General features: G+C 52.0%; 1 protein-coding gene across 1 annotated transcript in view; it reads left to right on the forward strand.

Annotated features, from left to right (window-relative positions):
* The first annotated feature begins 555 nt into the window (after positions 1 to 555).
* The window catches only part of LOC148815963 (muscarinic acetylcholine receptor M1-like), a 37382-nt gene continuing 21213 nt past the window's right edge, over positions 556 to 16724 (forward strand). Inside the window, exon 1 of the mRNA XM_088904868.1 lies at positions 556 to 819. The gene's annotated coding sequence lies outside the window, so the exon portion shown is untranslated. The remainder of the gene's footprint in view (positions 820 to 16724) is intronic.

Here is a 16724-nt window from a genome sequence, read left to right on the forward strand (position 1 = left end):
TATCCTCCATATATTGTCGGGGGGGGGGGGCGGTCAATGTATCCTCCCCGGACAGTACACACACACACACACATACAGGGGCGCCTCCCTCGAACCCCGGACCCAACCGAGGACGAGGAGGGCAGCGCCGCTCATGACAAACTGTCGGCGCTACAACCCCCCCCCGTGGCGTTGAACTGAGGCTGAGGCCGAGCAAGGCCGGGCCCCCCTCGACAGCCGTCGGCGCGGCGGGGGTTAAGGGCCGGGCGCCGCTCCGGGCGGCGGGCTGGGGAGGTGTCGCCCAGGCTGGTGTTTGTGTTGCGAGCGACATAATATTTGCGCTGGTTGGCAGGTAGGAGCCGTTAGCTTCTCCGCAGGGGCGCAGGAGAGCACATTCGCGGGCGGACCCCGAGGGCGGGCGAGACCGGGGCAGAGACCCCTCCTCCTCCCAGGCGGCGCAGGGACAGCGGAGTCCGCGGCGTGGACAGCCGACGGCGGACTTATCCTTAACGGGGTGGCCGGAGGGGCTTCAATTTCGCTCCGGCTGCCGATTCCGAAAAAGCAGGCGGGGACGGGCTGGAGGAGGAGGAGGAGGAGGAGGAGGAGAGGGGGTAGTTAATTCTAAAGACACGTCGCCCTGAAGTCCCGGGTTAGAACTTTTTCTTCTTTCATTTTTCACGACTCCGGACACCCCCACCCCTCCAGAAAGACACACACACACACAAACTTTAGGGGATTAAAACCCGTGGGGTTTATTTTTTTTTGTGTGAAGAAGGGAGATCCCAGGGTCGTCGTCCCCCGTCCCCCCCCCCCCCGGCACTCAGATCGCCAGTCCCTGAGGTAAGTGCTTGCGGGTCGGCGTGGTGTTTTTTAAAATCTTGTATTTCCTGCTCGGTCCGGTGGTTCGGAGCGACGGGGCCGGCCACACGGACACGTCTCGCAAGGGAACCCGTCCGTTTTCTTCACCGATTGACACGAAGGTGGACGTCCGTGGACTGTGGCGGCGGGTAACGTCGCGTCTCAGCAATGGTGGTGGTCGGGGGGGGGATCTCGTCCACCTGTTCCCCCCCTCAGTGAATGTGAGAAAACGAAAGAGCTTCGCTTTTTTTTACTCGTCTCGACGCTTCGTTTTTACGAAGGAAATCAAACCAGCGTGTCGTTTAAAAGTCTCGTCAAAGCGGAGAGGGGGGGGGGGGGGGGACCGTTTTTTCAAGCCGGACCCCGTCCTCGCTAACCGAGAGAAGTGGCGACTGTAATATTTTTTTCCTTCCAGGAGTACACGTTTCAAGTTCCCGAACTTGACCTGGCCTGGGCTGTGGTGTAGTTTTCACGATTAAAAACGACCCCCAACAGTGACCGGAGAAGGATGTGTGCTGTCCACACGCGTGTCTGTGACCGCGCTTACACGCCATAGAAGCTCAACAGCTGAATCTTAAAACGCCACCCAGCAAGTAGAAACCCGCAGAAAACGACTCATTCCCGGTTCTGGGTGTATTGACGGGCTCCGGAGCTGTTGACGTGCGTTAGGTGACACGGAGGGGTTGTGTGCCTGTCCGGGACGATGAGCATGTGCCAAAAATTCAGCAGCGGTTTACAGGCGACTAGACTTCCCCATAGTGACCAATGCGAGCGAAACACACACACAAACACAGACGACCAGAATACACGCGTGTTAAAAAAAAAACAACAGAATTGATCGATTCGCTTTGCCGATCAGCGCACGTCTCTTCAAACTGTAAGCTCTGAAAGTCGAATTTACATCTGTGTCCTCCCGGGCGGGACACCAGCGTCAGGATACAAGGCATGTCGTAAGATAGCTCGTACGATCAATAGACGACCGATGCGACGAGTGGCCCGGTGCCCCCAAAATCGTGGCAAAAGGTGGATTATATCCCAGAGTTTCGAGAGTCGCGTTAGAAGGCGATCGATGACGATCAAGGACGCGACGTTGGTGGTTGAAGACGGCGGCAGGAGCGTGAGTGACTACGAGATTGATCTGCTTCTCCTCAGTCTTAAATCCCCTCTGTACTGTATGTGAAGAGGGGTCTGTCTGCAGTCTGGTATTGAGAGAGTTGGATCTGTACCTGCAGTACTGACCTAGTTGGGGTGTTACCCCGGTGTCCTGGCCAAATTTCCCCCCTGGCCTTTACCCCTCATGGCCTCCTAATAACCCCCCCCTCTCTGAACTGGCTCCATCACTCTGCTCTCCTCCCCACTGAGAGCTGGGGTGTGGGGAGCGGACTGGCGCCTCACCCAGGTGGGGGTACACACTGCTGGGGGGGTGGAGGGGGGGATCCCCCCGGACCTGGAAAGAGCTCTGAGTGGGCGGGTCCAGAAAGGCGCTATATAGAAGTGTAAGCAATGATTATTGTAATGTCTCACTCTCGATAAGTGCCAGGGAGGGGAGGTGAGCCTGCTCACTGTTCAGCCACTTAATAGGCGTCTGTATAGGTGTGTGACAGCAGTTTGAGTAGAATTATCCGGGCTGTTGACAGTGTTACTAAGTTTTCTCCTCTACAGAGGTGGAAATTGATTCTGGGAGGCTGGGAAGGTTGACCTGGGAAGGGCTCTGAGTGGAGGGTCCAGAAAGTGTATATATAGAAGTGTAAGCAAACATTAATTATTATTATGCAAAGGGACAAGAAAAGCCGTATTCCATAGCTGAAAAGAAACGACGTTTCGGCTGTGGAGCCTTCTTCGGGTGTGACGCCACTGACAATATGACTCCGAAGAAGGCTCCACAGCCGAAACGTCGTGTTTTCTGTCTTCTCTCTTTCAGCCTGGAATAAACCTATTACTTGTTCCTTTGCAGCCTACGCCTGCTGACGCAGCTCCCTACTTGAACTTTATTATTATTAATAATAATAATATTATTATAACCTGCAGCCAAACTCTTTACTGTAGTGCAGTGTGTGTGTGTGGCGCTTTGTGAACTACAGCTATGGTACAGCTGATCCAGTGCGCCGGCGGGCAGGGCGGGTCAGAGGTTCGGGCAGAAACTCGCTTTTTAACCCCCCCCCCAGGAGAAATGAGCCCCTCGCCCAGTTCGACACGATGAGTCGGTTTATTTTATAGACGCCGCGTGTGAAGGAGGTCACCTTTTCATTAATTAACGCGGTGACGTTTATGGCCGTCATAAAGAAATAAACTTTAAAACAAAAAAAAAAACTGTGGGAAACTACTGGGTAAGATAACGTCCTGCCGCCTCAGCTGATATTGGATCGAAACCGAAACAACCAGCAGCGGAACACGCCTTGGTCGAACTGGAGGTCACGTCCCGCGAGTGACATTTTCACGCGTGGGAAAGGTGCCCCCCCCACGTGTTTGCGTCACGTCGTGGACTCGCGGAGGGTCGTCTGGTGTGGGGCGTTTGGTGCTGACAGGGCGTGGGGGTGGGGCGTGACGGCATTTCCGTCGGTCCTCAGCGACTTGTAACGTTTTCTCACGAAGCAGAGTCGAGCGATTGACTCGGAATGTTTCTTTCGCGGTGGAAAAAGTTGTTCTTCTAGGGAAGAAAAAAAGCCGTTTTCTTTTAACCCAGGATGGCTGAGAACATATCTATATATATATAAACTTGTATACAGTAGTTGGTCTGCGAATATAGTAAATATAAGTGTGACTCTTCAATGACAACGACGTTGTTTTACAGCATCTGCTATGTCAGCGCCCGGTCACTGAGGTGAGCGGGTCTCTGGATGTTGGGATGAAACCAGGGCAATTCAGGGGGACCCGTGGGAGAACATGCAAACTCCACACAGACAGACCCGACCCTCAGGAATTGAACCCTGGTGGCAGTACTGCTCACCACTGTGCTGCCCAGCTCTCCAAATGCTAAGATCGTAAACGGGTCCCCTGGTAGACTTTGTGCAAGAAAGCACGCAGACTAACCATCAGTGCCTCAATAGGAGCTCTCCTGACTGCGCAAAGGGGATATTCATGTTGGAAAGGGTCCAGTCGCCCTATAGCGCCCTATAGCGCCTTTCTGGACCCTCCACTCAGAGCTCTTTCCAGGTCATGGGGATCCCCTCCACCCCCAGCAGTGTGTACCCCCACCTGGATGAGGCGCCAGTCCGCTCCCCACACCCCAGCTCTCAGCGGGGAGGAGAGCAGAGTGATGGAGCCAGTTCAGAGAGGGGGGGTTATTAGGAGGCCATGAGGGGTAAAGGCCAGGGGGGAAATTTGGCCAGGACACCGGGGTAACACCCCTACTCTTCTCGAGAAACACCCTGGGGTTTTTAATGACCACAGAGAGTCAGGACCTCAGTTTGACATCTCATCAGAAGGACGGCGCCTGTTTACAGTCTAGTGTCCCCGTCACTATACTGGGGCATTAGGACCCACACAGACCGCAGGGTGAGCACCCCCTGCTGGCCCCACTAACACCTCTTCCAGCAGCAGCCTCAGCTTTCCCAGGAGTCTCCCCCTCCAGGTACTGGCCAGGCTCCCACCTGCTGAGTCTCCAGTGGGGCTGCCAGTGGGGAGCTGCAGGGCGATATGGCTGCTGGCAGAACTACACCAGATATATATACACTAGATGGTCTGTGAATATAGCCGATATATATACTTTTTCTGACCCGTTAGTAGCGTGCGTTCACTTTTAGGAGTGTTTTGGTGACTCTTCAATAACGACGATGCTCAGTGTATTGAGGGGTCAGATGTGATCACTGTGTCAGACACACCCGACGGGAGCATTGCAGAGGTTCAGCTAGTTTACCTTTTAGGGGTACGCATCTGAAAGAGTCCCCAGTTCTGTACCTCAGGCAAGGGGTCGTCCCTGTAGGACCAGGGTTCACTGCTTTTCTCTGAGGGACGGCTTTTAGCTCATGAAAGCCACCTGAGACGCACTCTGCCCCCCCAGGTAAACTCACCCCCAAAATCCCTCTGATTTCCAGGAACAGCAAATTCCAGGAAGGGAGTCAAAAAAAAATAACCCGAGCGTATCTCCCAGCATCCGGGAGTCCCCGAACTCGGATCGCGCTTGCAGTGTGACGATGGCTATCTGATCAGATGCTCCGTCTGGCATATGGGGAACCACAAGCGCCATTTGAGCGATGTGAGAATTGTTTTATTAGGTTTATTCAGCAGGTGATAAAGTCGCATGTACTATAAGGGACAGGAGTGCAATATTCCCATAAAAGTCTCCACATGGAGGTCATAGAAAGGCGTCGGGGCAGGGCTTAAGGAAATTAATCCCGAGGACAGATTGAAGGATCAGAAACACGTAATAAAGCTCTCAAAATGTCCGGTCGTCAGCAGCTCATCGATTTGAGTGTCTTGTACAGCTCTGTTCCTTAAGAGAAGCCCCAGGGTATTGGCTTCAACAACAGGGGCTGAGTGCCCTGTTCCACACTCTCCCACCACTCTTTGTGTACAGAAGTGCCCCCTGTTCTCAGTTTTAAATGCACCTTCCACGTAGCAGTGTCCCACTTGTAAGTGTCCTCTGGTGGGGGTTTTCCCCGTTCGTTCTGAAGGAAATTCTGTATTTGACCAGTATCAACAGCACATGGGAAGATGCCACTGTCTGAATTTTCACACTCGACCCGGGGTCGGGCACAGGGATGGGCACCAGGAAAAGCAATGGAGTACCGATATTTGCACTGATAGTCAAGTACAGGCACAAGGAAAAGTAATGGAGTACCAATACCTCCAGCGATACTTGAGTACAAGATGAGGTTTGGTTCAGAATGTCATGGCTGTGTCTCTGTAAACTAAGAAGACACAGCTACTTAGTAATTAAAATAACTAACTAATAATTAATGCTGGGGAGGCCCACGCTTCTGAGGGCCTGGTGTCTTCTAGTTTTTGTTCCAGCCCAAGCAGCCAATTAATCAATTAACCAAGCAGTTTTTCCGAAGTGAGAGAATCTAGTGTTATTCTGAAATGTCTTTTACAGTAGATGACACGACATTTACCTCACCTGAGGCCGAGTCACCTCTAAATCAGCTCAGAGCCTGGGAAAACATTTTACAAGGAACGAAATCATTGGAATAGTTCGATTAAGTGAGAGTTTGTATGTATAGCACAACAACTGTGGTTGACTCTCCTGTTATAAAGGGGGTAAATGCAGGAATAGACACAATTTTAAAACACATAACTATAAGTACTCACAAGCTACTTCAAGGACTTTTACACAGTAATTGAATATCAGGAAGGTTACAAATGACCAGCCTGCTGGGTATCTGAGTTATTGGGTGCAAGATGTCAGGAGGGGTTGTGAGCAATAAAAATATTTATTAAAATGTAGGAGTATCGGAGTCAGCTCGGTGGCGCAGTGGTTATCCTTCAGGGCCCTGGGTTCAATTCCAGACCCGGAGTGCTGTCTGTGTGGAGTCTGCATGTTCTCGTTCGCATGGGTTTCCTCCAGGTGCTCTGGTTTCCTCCCGCAGTCCAAAGACATGCTGGGAGGTGAATTGGCTTCTGGGAAAATTGGCCCTGGTGTGTGTGTGTTTGCCCTATGATAGACTGGCGTCCCATCCATGGTGTACCCTGCCTTGTACACCTATTGCTGGCTGCCCATCCTCAGATCAGTTTCTCTCCTAACTACCAAGAGGGCTGGAGGGGCTGAGTGAGCGAGCGAGCTCTCGTTCGGAGCTGCTCTGATGTCCTGATCCAAACGTCGCACGCTCGTCTCTTCGAAGAAAATTCCGTCGGCTCCGTTTGCCAGACTCCGAAGTAGTTTCGTCGCCTGCCCATTCTGCTCTAGACCTCGTGTCCTTCTCAGAAAGGCTTAGCGCAGAGGGATCTGTATATATTTCGGGAATGAGTTCGTTCCAGACATAAGGACGGGGGGCTTCAGCCTAAGTAGTCAGATGCTTAGTAAGGGATTAGGAAGAAAAAATCAGTGTGGCTTCTCTCACTGGAAATGCTAGCATGAGAAACAACCCGGACTAGCTCACTGTTATCTAACTGATCTCAGAATCCTTCAAAAGAAAAGGCGATAATGTACGATAGCAGTGAATGAGCGATCCCTCACTTATATCTGCCCATGCCATCTTGCAGCACCCACAGTTTAAGAATGGTGTTGAGGACCTCAAGCCACGCCCCCTCCCCCACACAGGCCACACCCCTTTCTGGACACCCCCCCCCCTTCCGTGGGCCCGCCCCTCTCAATCAGTCACACCCCCCACGCCAGAGCCAGAGCCAATCTTCTGGCACTCACTACACCCACCTGACTGGAGAGTTCATTCCGATTGGTGAGATTGAAGATTTCTGTTCTTGTGTGTCCCAGGCTTGAGCCATAGAAGTCTGGACCACAAGGACACAATGTGACATATCTAACGATTGGCATATCTAAAAATTGGCAAAGCACCCTTTTCGAACAAAAATCATGATCAGGAGCCGTGTTCCTTTAATGCATGAAACCTTCTGATCCCGTCATCGATGCCCTGGTCAGACGGCCTGACCTCGTGCCTAGCAATTAAAGGGTATGGCCAGTGTGTTGTCTGCGAGCCTATGCCAAAGCCACTGGCCTGCTTTTCCACAGCAAGCTTGTTCCACCCTCCCACCACCCTCTGTGTAAAGAAGTGCCTTTTGTCCTGATTGGACAGTTTCATCCAGACATGTCTCGAAAGAAACCAGGGTTTCGGCTTCAGCAGCAATGGCTGGGCCACTTGCTCCCCACTCCCACCCCTCTTTGGGTACAGACGTACCTCTTATCCGCCGTTTTAAAAGCACGGCAGCATATGTCATAAGGTCAGTAATCACAGGGACTGCGGGCTGAGGGCATGGGTATTGCCCAAAGCCAACACCAGCAGCCAAAGGGACTTTCATTTAAACATCAGGCCATTTGACTGAAGGCTCTTGCTCAAGGTCAGAACAACAGCGCCCCATCAAGGATACAAACCTATAACCGGCAGTGATGGACCAGTGCTGCACAGATACTTAACCTGCACTGGGATCCCTCAAGAGATCCAAGCTGTTAACCCTCCCCCCCCAAATCATAATGCATTGTAAACACAAATATGGTGGCAGTTGTATTGTGTGAAACTCATGCAACCATGCTGTAGACACTGCAGTTCATCTTAAATATTGTTAAAATGTGTACATATTAGACTATCACCCTCACTACCATTAATTGCCCTAGGATGCAGTAGAGAACTCCAGCAGAATTCTGGGTGAAAGCGGGGGAGGCGCGTTCCTTGCACAAAGAGTGGTAGGAGTCTGGAGCCCGGAGCGCCGCATGCGGGTGCCCCCGGGGGGTCTTGCAGAAAGTGCCCCCCAGATTAATAATAAGATGCACAACACCGACCGTAAGAAGGAAAAACACCCCAGAGCAACCGTGTCTCAGCGGCAGCCAGTTCTGGAAGCTCTCCAAGTTACACAGCTGAGACGAGCCCACTGCGGTCCGACCCCCTTTCTCTGGCGGAGAGGGTTTTCAAGTGCAGGCTGAGAGTCTGATAATCACTCACGGCTTTTCTATCGCCAGCACGTGCGGGACGAGTTGCTTTTTTCCCCAGCTTGCGCACTGAGGCGGCATCAGTTCACCGGAAGACGGGCGCGAAGCGGAGGGTTTTGTGTGCATTACAAACAGCCAGTGTGATCCAGTGCGGTTCAGCGCGCGTCGGGTGTTTCAGCGCGTCTTGCAATATGTACTCGGTCCAGGCGAGCATCGCCGCTGCCCTGGGTTCAATCCCGAGGGGGACTGTCTGGGTGGAGTCTGCATGTTCTCCACACAACCACGTGGGTGTCCTCTGTGTGCTCCGGTTTCTTCCCAGCAGTCCGGGGCCGTGCTGGGAGGCGAGTCCTCTGGCGAAACTGGAGTGTGTACTCGTGTTTGTGTCCTGAATTGGAAGAAGGGGGTGATAAGATGGATAGCTAGCGAAGCCCCAGCACAGACCGGAGGGATAAAAATAAATCTGGATGGCAGGACAGGAGCACACCGAATAGCTTTAGGATGAGCAGTGCGTTGCTTAAGCTGAATTTCGTCAGGCAAGTCGACCCGAGATCAAATGTCCCCCTGCACAATGTCAAATCTGCACGGACTGGGACAATCCGAGAGATTGCTCCAGGATACAACAGCAGTATCCCTCCCGGGATTTGAACCTGCAATCCTTCGGAGCCCTGGTCACCACCCCAGCCCCCCCTGTTCCTCCTCTGCGAGAACCGAAACTGACTGTGGTTTGTTGTTTCTTGGGACCCTAGAGAATGCACTGAGCTGCCAAACTGCTCCTCCTCCCCCCCCAATAACTGTCATCTTTGTCCTGGAAAATGAGAGGAGGGAGGGGTCCTGTTCTTCCAGAGCCAGCAGATGAATCCCTTCGAGCCTCAGACAGAAAGGAAAAGGATCTGAACTCAGCCATTGTGAGACAAGAGTGTCTCCTTCCTCAGCACTGAAACTGAGGTCTCACTGCAGCACGTGTTCATTTCTAATAATAAAAATAATTGCTTACACTTCTATAGCGCCTTTCTGGACCCTCCACTCAGAGCTCTGTACAGGTCCTGGGGATCCCCCCCACCCCCAGCAGTGTGTACCCCCACCTGGGTGAGGCGCCAGTCCGCTCCCCACACCCCAGCTCTCAGTGGGGAGGAGAGCAGAGTGATGGAGCCAGTTCAGAGAGGGGGGTTATTAGGAGGCCATGAGGGGTAAAGGCCAGGGGGGAAATTTGACCAGGACACTGGGGTAACACCCCTACTCTTCTCGAGAAACGCCCTGGGATTTTTAATGACCACAGAGAGTCAGGACCTCGGTTTTACGTCTCATCCGAAGGACGGCGCCTGTTTACAGTCTAGTGTCCCCCGTCACTATACTGGGGCATCAGGACCCACACAGACCGCAGGGTGAGCGCCCCCTGCTGGCCCCCACTAACACCTCTTCCAGCAGCAGCCTCAGCTTTCCCAGGAGTCTCCCCTCCAGGTACTGACCAGGCTCCCACCTGCTGAGTCTCCAGTGGGGCTGCCAGCGGGGAGCTGCAGGGCGATATGGCTGCTGCCTAGTAAGATAATTGTATCTAGAATTTCACCCATCCTTGTATTGAAAAGAGATCAGAGAACTGGAGTCCCCATTGCAAAGAGAGACAATTTCTTCTTTCCTGAGCTTAAGACTCTTGCAGTGTCAATGAATTTATCACTCCATTGACTTTTAATTTCTCCCCATTAATTTGTACCTGAGCTTGGGAACCTTCTACAGACAGAAGACGCAGGTCTTCCTGTGTAGGTACCGGAAAAAAAATGAATTAAAGGTTCAGGAAAACGAGGAACTATCTATGCTCTCTCCCAGCAGCGACACATTTTACAGCAGAGCTTTTTGTCTTTATTACACCCGATTCTCATGGCAGAGAAGATCCACGTCTTTCTCCCTGGCTCCTCGGGGTGTGATGTGAAGAGATGTGCTCATTCTGATCTTGTTGGGGGGTCTTGTTCCCAGGTGGCCCTGGTGCTACAGATTGCAGGGTGTGGGATTTTGAGCAGGAGGGGGGGTCCTTTTAAAGTGGCCACCCCCGACCTGGGGAGACCAGCCCTACAAATGCAGTCGCGTGGACCAGCGAGCGGGCTGGGGCCTGCGCCAGACGCTTTCTAATGGAGTGTCAGAGGCCAGCAGTGGACAAACACATTAAGGGAGATAAGCTCTTATTAAAAGCCACTAGGATCTAACGCAGCCTTTCCACTCCATTCACTTGGCACACGGATTAATCCCAGGCAACTTCCAGTGGCAGCCGGGGAATATTCTAAAAGGTTGCAGGGAACAGTAGCATAAAACAACAGAGCAGGTGTATCTGCGCGTGTTGGGGACAGTCAGCGCTAACGTGGTATCTTGGCAGTCAGCTGCTGTATAAACACAGCAGGGGAGATTAAACCCCACTGAAGTGTCTGGAGTTAACTGGGAGTTGGCACTCGCAGCCTAGTGGCTAAGAACTCTAGATATGCCATATCGCCCTGCAGCTCCCCTCTGGCAGCCCCACTGGAGACTCAGCAGGTGGGAGCCTGGCCAGTACCTGGAGGGGAGACTCCTGGGAAAATCTAAGGTTGCTGCTGGAAGAGGTGTTAGTGGGAGCCAGCAGGGGGCGCTCACCCTGCGGTCTGTGTGGGTCCTGATGCCCCAGTATAGTGACGGGGGACACTAGACTGTAAACGGGCGCCGTCCTTCGGATGAGACGTAAAACCGAGGTCCTGACTCCCTGTGCTCATTAAAAATCCCAGGGTGTTAGTGGGGCCAGCAGGGGGCGCTCACCCTGCGGTCTGTGTGGGTCCTAATGCCCCAGTATAGTGACGGGGGACACTAGACTTTCGGATGAGACATAAAGAAGGAAGCTATGTCTTCGGATGAGACGTCAAACCGAGGTCCTGACTCTCTGCGGTCATTAAAAATCCCAGGGCGTCTCTCGAGAAGAGTAGGGGTGTTACCCCGGTGTCCTGGCCCAATTTCCCCCCTGGCCTTTACCCATCATGGCCTCCTAATAACTCCCCTCTCTGAACTGGCTCCATCACTCTGCTCTCCTCCCCACTGAGAGCTGGGGTGTGGGGAGCGGACTGGCGCCTCATCCAGGTGGGGGTACGCGCTGATGATGGTGGAGGGGATCCCCAGGACCTGTACAGAGCTCTGAGTGGGAGGGTCCAGAAAAAGCTCTAGACCTGTTAAGGAGTGATTCATTCTAAGTGCATGCACAACGAAGAGCAGATGTCTGTGGGGGAAAAACTGGTTTTCCATGGTGGAACACAATGAAATCTCTCGACCCCCCCCCCCACGCCAATTCAAACTGCCGAGGAGAGCAGTGGATTACTGAGGCCGGGGCACAGCCGTGCCCGACGCCTGCCTGACCTCTGGACCGAGGCAGCTGTAAAGCTTGCAAGCCCAGGCAGGCCTGCTCCCGTGGCAGGAGGGGAACCGATTAGCTCCACTGCTGCCTGAGAGACGGGACTGTTTGTCCTGATGGTAGCCGGGGCGTGTGGAGAAGCTCCACAGGTCACTGAGCAGGACGGGCCGGGACTCTGCAGCAGGTCCTGTTCTCAGGGAGACAGGAAGCAGAGAGCGCGAGGGGAATCTATAGGGAATCGCATTCAAAACAGGGGGGGGGCACCTCTTTACCCAAAGAGTTGCGGGAGTGTGGAGCAGCCGCGTCATTGAAGCCGGTCTCCTGGCTGCTCTCGAGAAAAGGCTGGATGAGGGATCGAAGACTCACTTGCGGACTAGAATTAGAACAATCTCCTCTTTCCCGTTTTGTGCCCGTTCTGTTTAGGGCTGGCTCTTCGGGGGTTCGGCTCAGCCAGGTTCCCCCGGGAATCCCACAGGAACGGACGACATTCCCAGCTGAGAATGGAGCGGGAATCTTGAGATTCAGATGCTGCGCTGTCACCTGGGGCGTGTGTCAGTTCTTACCCCCCCCCCCCCCCGTGAGAGACGTGACCAGCCCCTTGAGGCTTGGTAGCTGGTTCCATATCCAGATGCAGCCATTCAAAACGCACGGTACAAACCCCGTACCGCGGGCATCTACGCGTGCGTCACTGCGGTACGTTATTGGCTGGCCAAAATGACCGACAGGGGCACTCGTTTAATTAAACAATTAACTACTATCTTGGGAAGCGGCTGTGGCACGCTGGTTAGCATTGCTGCCTCCCCCAGCGCTGGGGTTCAACTCCCGTCCTGGGGTGCTGTCTGGGTGGAGTTTGCATGGTCTCCCCAGTGTTCGTGTGGGTTTCCTCCCACTGCTCAGAGACGTGATGGCGAATTCATTGGCTTCTGGGAAAACTGGCCCTGGTATGAGTCTGCGTGTGTCTGTGACAGTGTGTGCCCTGTGATGGACTGGCGTCCCGTCCAGGGGGTACCCTGCCTCGCGCCCGTTGCTTGCTGGGATAGACTCCGGCTCCCCCCTCAACCCTGTACTGGACAAAGCAGGTCAGACAATGGATATGCGATTCCATATTATATCCCCTATTAATCAAATTCTTGGTTTTGGTCGGTCGTGGAAAAATGTAATCACTTAATCTCTTTACTGTGCACGTTTTAGTATTGAATATTTATATGAAATTTTACCACTAAAGGGAAATTTTAGTAGCCGAGCATAAAAAGAAGAGGAGCATAACGCATCTGAAGGTCATAAACGATACCAATTTAGGAACATAAACATATGTAAACTGTATATGGCTGGTCTTGGTATTTTAAAGAAAAAATACACACCAGTATTCCATTTCTCCCTAAACATTTTAAGCATCAAAGTCTTACATGTGGTTATTTCGGAAACGTTTTATGTGCTCCCTGCTCTTTCTGACCATTATACAGTACTCAGTACTTTGTGAGAAAAGTGATAGTTTTAAGCTTTTCTGCGAATACGCTCGATATCAGAGTAAACGGAAGCATACTCTTAGAATTTGATTAATAGGGGATATAATATGGAATCGCATATCCATTGTCTGACCTGCTTTGTCCAGTACAGGGTTGAGGGGGGAGCCGGGGTCTATCCCAGCAAGCAACGGGCGCAAGGCAGGGTACCCCCTGGACGGGACGCCAGTCCATCACAGGGCACACACTGACACAGACACACGCAGACTCATACCAGGGCCAGTTTTCCCAGAAGCCAGTGAATTCGCCATCATGTCTGTGAGCAGTGGGAGGAAACCCACACGAACACTGGGGAGACCATGCAAACTCCACCCAGACAGCACCCCAGGACGGGAGTTGAACCCCAGGCCCCCCAGCGCTGGGGAGGCAGCAATGCTAACCAGCGTGCCACAGCGGCTTCCCAAGATAGTAGTTAATTGTTTAATTGGGTCATCAGGACAGGACAAAATGCAGAGGTCCCACCGGGACCTGAGTGGATCAGTGAATCGGCGATATCCGGGTCTTTAGGAATTGTTTGATCATGAGAACAGAAAAAAAAACTCATTCCGATTACGGACAGGCCGTCTGGCTCGTGAAACCTGCTCGGTCCCTGTCCGTTGACCGATCCGGGGCTCAGCACCAGCAGCTTGTCTGGACAGCAGCGCGTCTCTGTTCCAGACACTCACCGCTCTCCATGAGAGAAAGCACATCCTGTTCCCCAGTCCCTGATTTCCTCTTGTACGGATCCAGGGTCATTTGTTTCACTGTTGATCCTGAAGCCGGCTGGATTAATTTTGTCAATAAGCTTGGTTTGTTTTTTTTTTCAAAAGGAGGTTAGGCACAGCTGTAATCCACTCAGGGTTAAGTCCTCGTGCCTGCTGAGAAGGATCTGTATCCTTAGAACGCAGTGTTTACAGAGATTACAGTGGGGGGGGGGGGGGAAATGCAAACATGACTCACCCACAGAGGCACGGAGCTAAGCAGAGCCCTGAGCTAATGGCTCAACTCCTTTTAGAAAGTTTGGAGGTCCGGGCAATTACTTTTCCCCATTTGGTGTCCGTTCCTGGACTATCTTCATCAGCCAGGTGAGCTTGAAAGCAGAGCCCTTTGAGCGAGCTGAGAAATCCAGGATTCCGTCTTTGCTCAAAAGAAACATCTCTCCAGCAGCTGCCACAGATTCATAAAGTTGTCTGGGAACAACACACCTGCTGAGTCTCCAGTGGGGCTGCCAGTGGTGAGCTGCAGGGTGATATGACTGCTGGCCCTCTCACATCCCCTCTACGACATGCTATTGGAAATGAAGAGCACGTTCAGCAATAGGCTGATCCATCCACAGTGCGACAGGGGGCGCTGCAGGAGGTCATTCTGGCCCACAAGACTGTACAACGCAGCCACCTTGCGTCTGGGCAGAGGCAACACTGACAGGGACCTGTGTCTGGACTGAGCAGTAAACTGATACATCTGCTCTTTTTCCCTGTTTACAACTGTTTTTGTGCAATAGATGCCAGGGACCTGTGCAATACAATTATATTTATATTCATATTGTGCAATATGACTTTTTTGTGGACTGTTCTGTTCTGGTTTGTTCCTTGTGTGTTCTGGACTGGGAGTAACTTCTCGCTGCACTGATTGTATCGTATGTGTTGTATTAGTATTATTGTATCATTCGTGACACTGTGGCTGTGTTGTCTGTGTCAAGCTGCTGTTGATCACGGGATCAATAAAGTATCTATCTATCTGATGTAGGCACTGCCCTCCTCTCGGGTCCAATCTGTGTTGTTCGGTCCGGTTTTGCACCAGGGTGGACGTCCAGCAGGGTCAGTCTCCCTTCTCTGCTGTGTCCAGTCAGGTCTCTCACTAGGGAGCAGATCTAGACACAGACAGGTTCCCTCTAGTTTTCCCAGAAGCCAATTAACTCCCCAACCCGTCTTTGGACGGTGGGAGGAGACCAGAGTACTTGGAGGAAAACCCCACGTGAACACAGGGTAGAACATGCAGACTCCACCCAGACAGCACCCCAGGTCTGGAATTGAACCCAGAGATCCTGCCCTGCAAGTCACTGGGACACCTGATGGGGCCTTTTCAGACACTCAGAGTGTCCCAAAAATAGAGGCACAGAGAAACTCTGTAGACGATGTTATGCAATTAAATAATTAAATCAACAATTAAATAATAATCAACAATTATTCCTTAAGGTCTGTTTGGCCTGTATTAGATTTTATTAATCAGTCAGGGAAACCCTTTAAAGTTTGTTTTTTCCAAAGTTATCCCTAATATTTGTCGTGATATGTAATACTTAACTGAAACAGCACATTGTGTTTTGTTTACAGAGGAGAGCACGACACTCCTTTAAAAATAGCTTTATTATTGCTGCTGGACTCAAAATTTATTTATTTTTTTTGCTTCACATGAAATGATGGTTCTTGGAAAGAATGGCTGCCCTCTCATAAAGCTGCTGTTTTCTAATGTGATGTCTTGTAGTTACAAGAAACAGAGAGCGCCCTATTTGTTGACTGTACCTCATTTGATATTATTCACTCTCTCTCTCTCTCTCTCTCTCTCTGGGCAGAGGGGAATCTGAGTTTGTTCAAGATGGGGATCTGTGATTTAATCGCGGTGCTCCCTGCTTTTAAAACCGAGCCCTGCTGCTTTCAAGCTAACCCCAACTGTAGGATAGGATCAGTTTATTGGCCATATCCAATTTCTTGCATTAGGGATGTGTCTTTTCACAGACCCCAGCTTGTTCTCCATGAGACACACAGACAGGGAGAGAGAAGCTGGGGGTCATAGCACATTTATATGGCGCCCCTGGAGCAGCTGGGGTGAAGGGCCTTGCTCAGGGGCCCAATGGAGTAGGATTCCTCTGCCGGCCGCGGGATTCGAACCGGCAACCTACCAGCCACAGGCACAGATCCTGAGCCACAGAGCCACCACACCACCCACTCTCGCTTGAAACTCAGTATATGTTGCTGATTATCTCTCCTGTTAATGCCAGAGGCCGTCCTTGGGTAATTGGGTCAAACTGTTGGCGTCTGCGCTATTTTGCGTTTGGGATTTTAATGTCAACGCGCATGCCGACGCGTTACCATTCCGTTTGAAATCGCCAAGCTCTCCCGTGCTGCCCTGTCAAACATATTGAGGTGGCAGGAATCGCCTAGTAAGAGGAACGACTTTACGCCAAGAGTGGGGGGTGTCTGTAATTAACAAAGCCGGGTCAGCCTGAGCACCACCGCGTCACAGCCCGAAGGGGAATACCTGACCGCGAAGGTTCTTTTCGTGCGGAAATAGAAACGCCAAAAAAGACGAAATCTTGTCATGTGGGTGACACCAAAAAAAAACCCCAGTCAGAGCTGGGTCATTTATCCCAGGGGCCCAGTCTCGATTGGCCCCTGGGGGACACAGAGTTGCTTTCCGTGCAGAAAAGCTACTCAGACCACGAAGTTTTGATTCTCGTCTTCTTTATATTCTGCCTCTGTGACGGAGCTGGTTTGAC

This window comes from Atractosteus spatula, chromosome 24 (genome assembly GCF_055471065.1).
Source record: "Atractosteus spatula isolate fAtrSpa1 chromosome 24, fAtrSpa1.hap1, whole genome shotgun sequence".
Classification (NCBI taxonomy): domain Eukaryota; kingdom Metazoa; phylum Chordata; class Actinopteri; order Semionotiformes; family Lepisosteidae; genus Atractosteus; species Atractosteus spatula.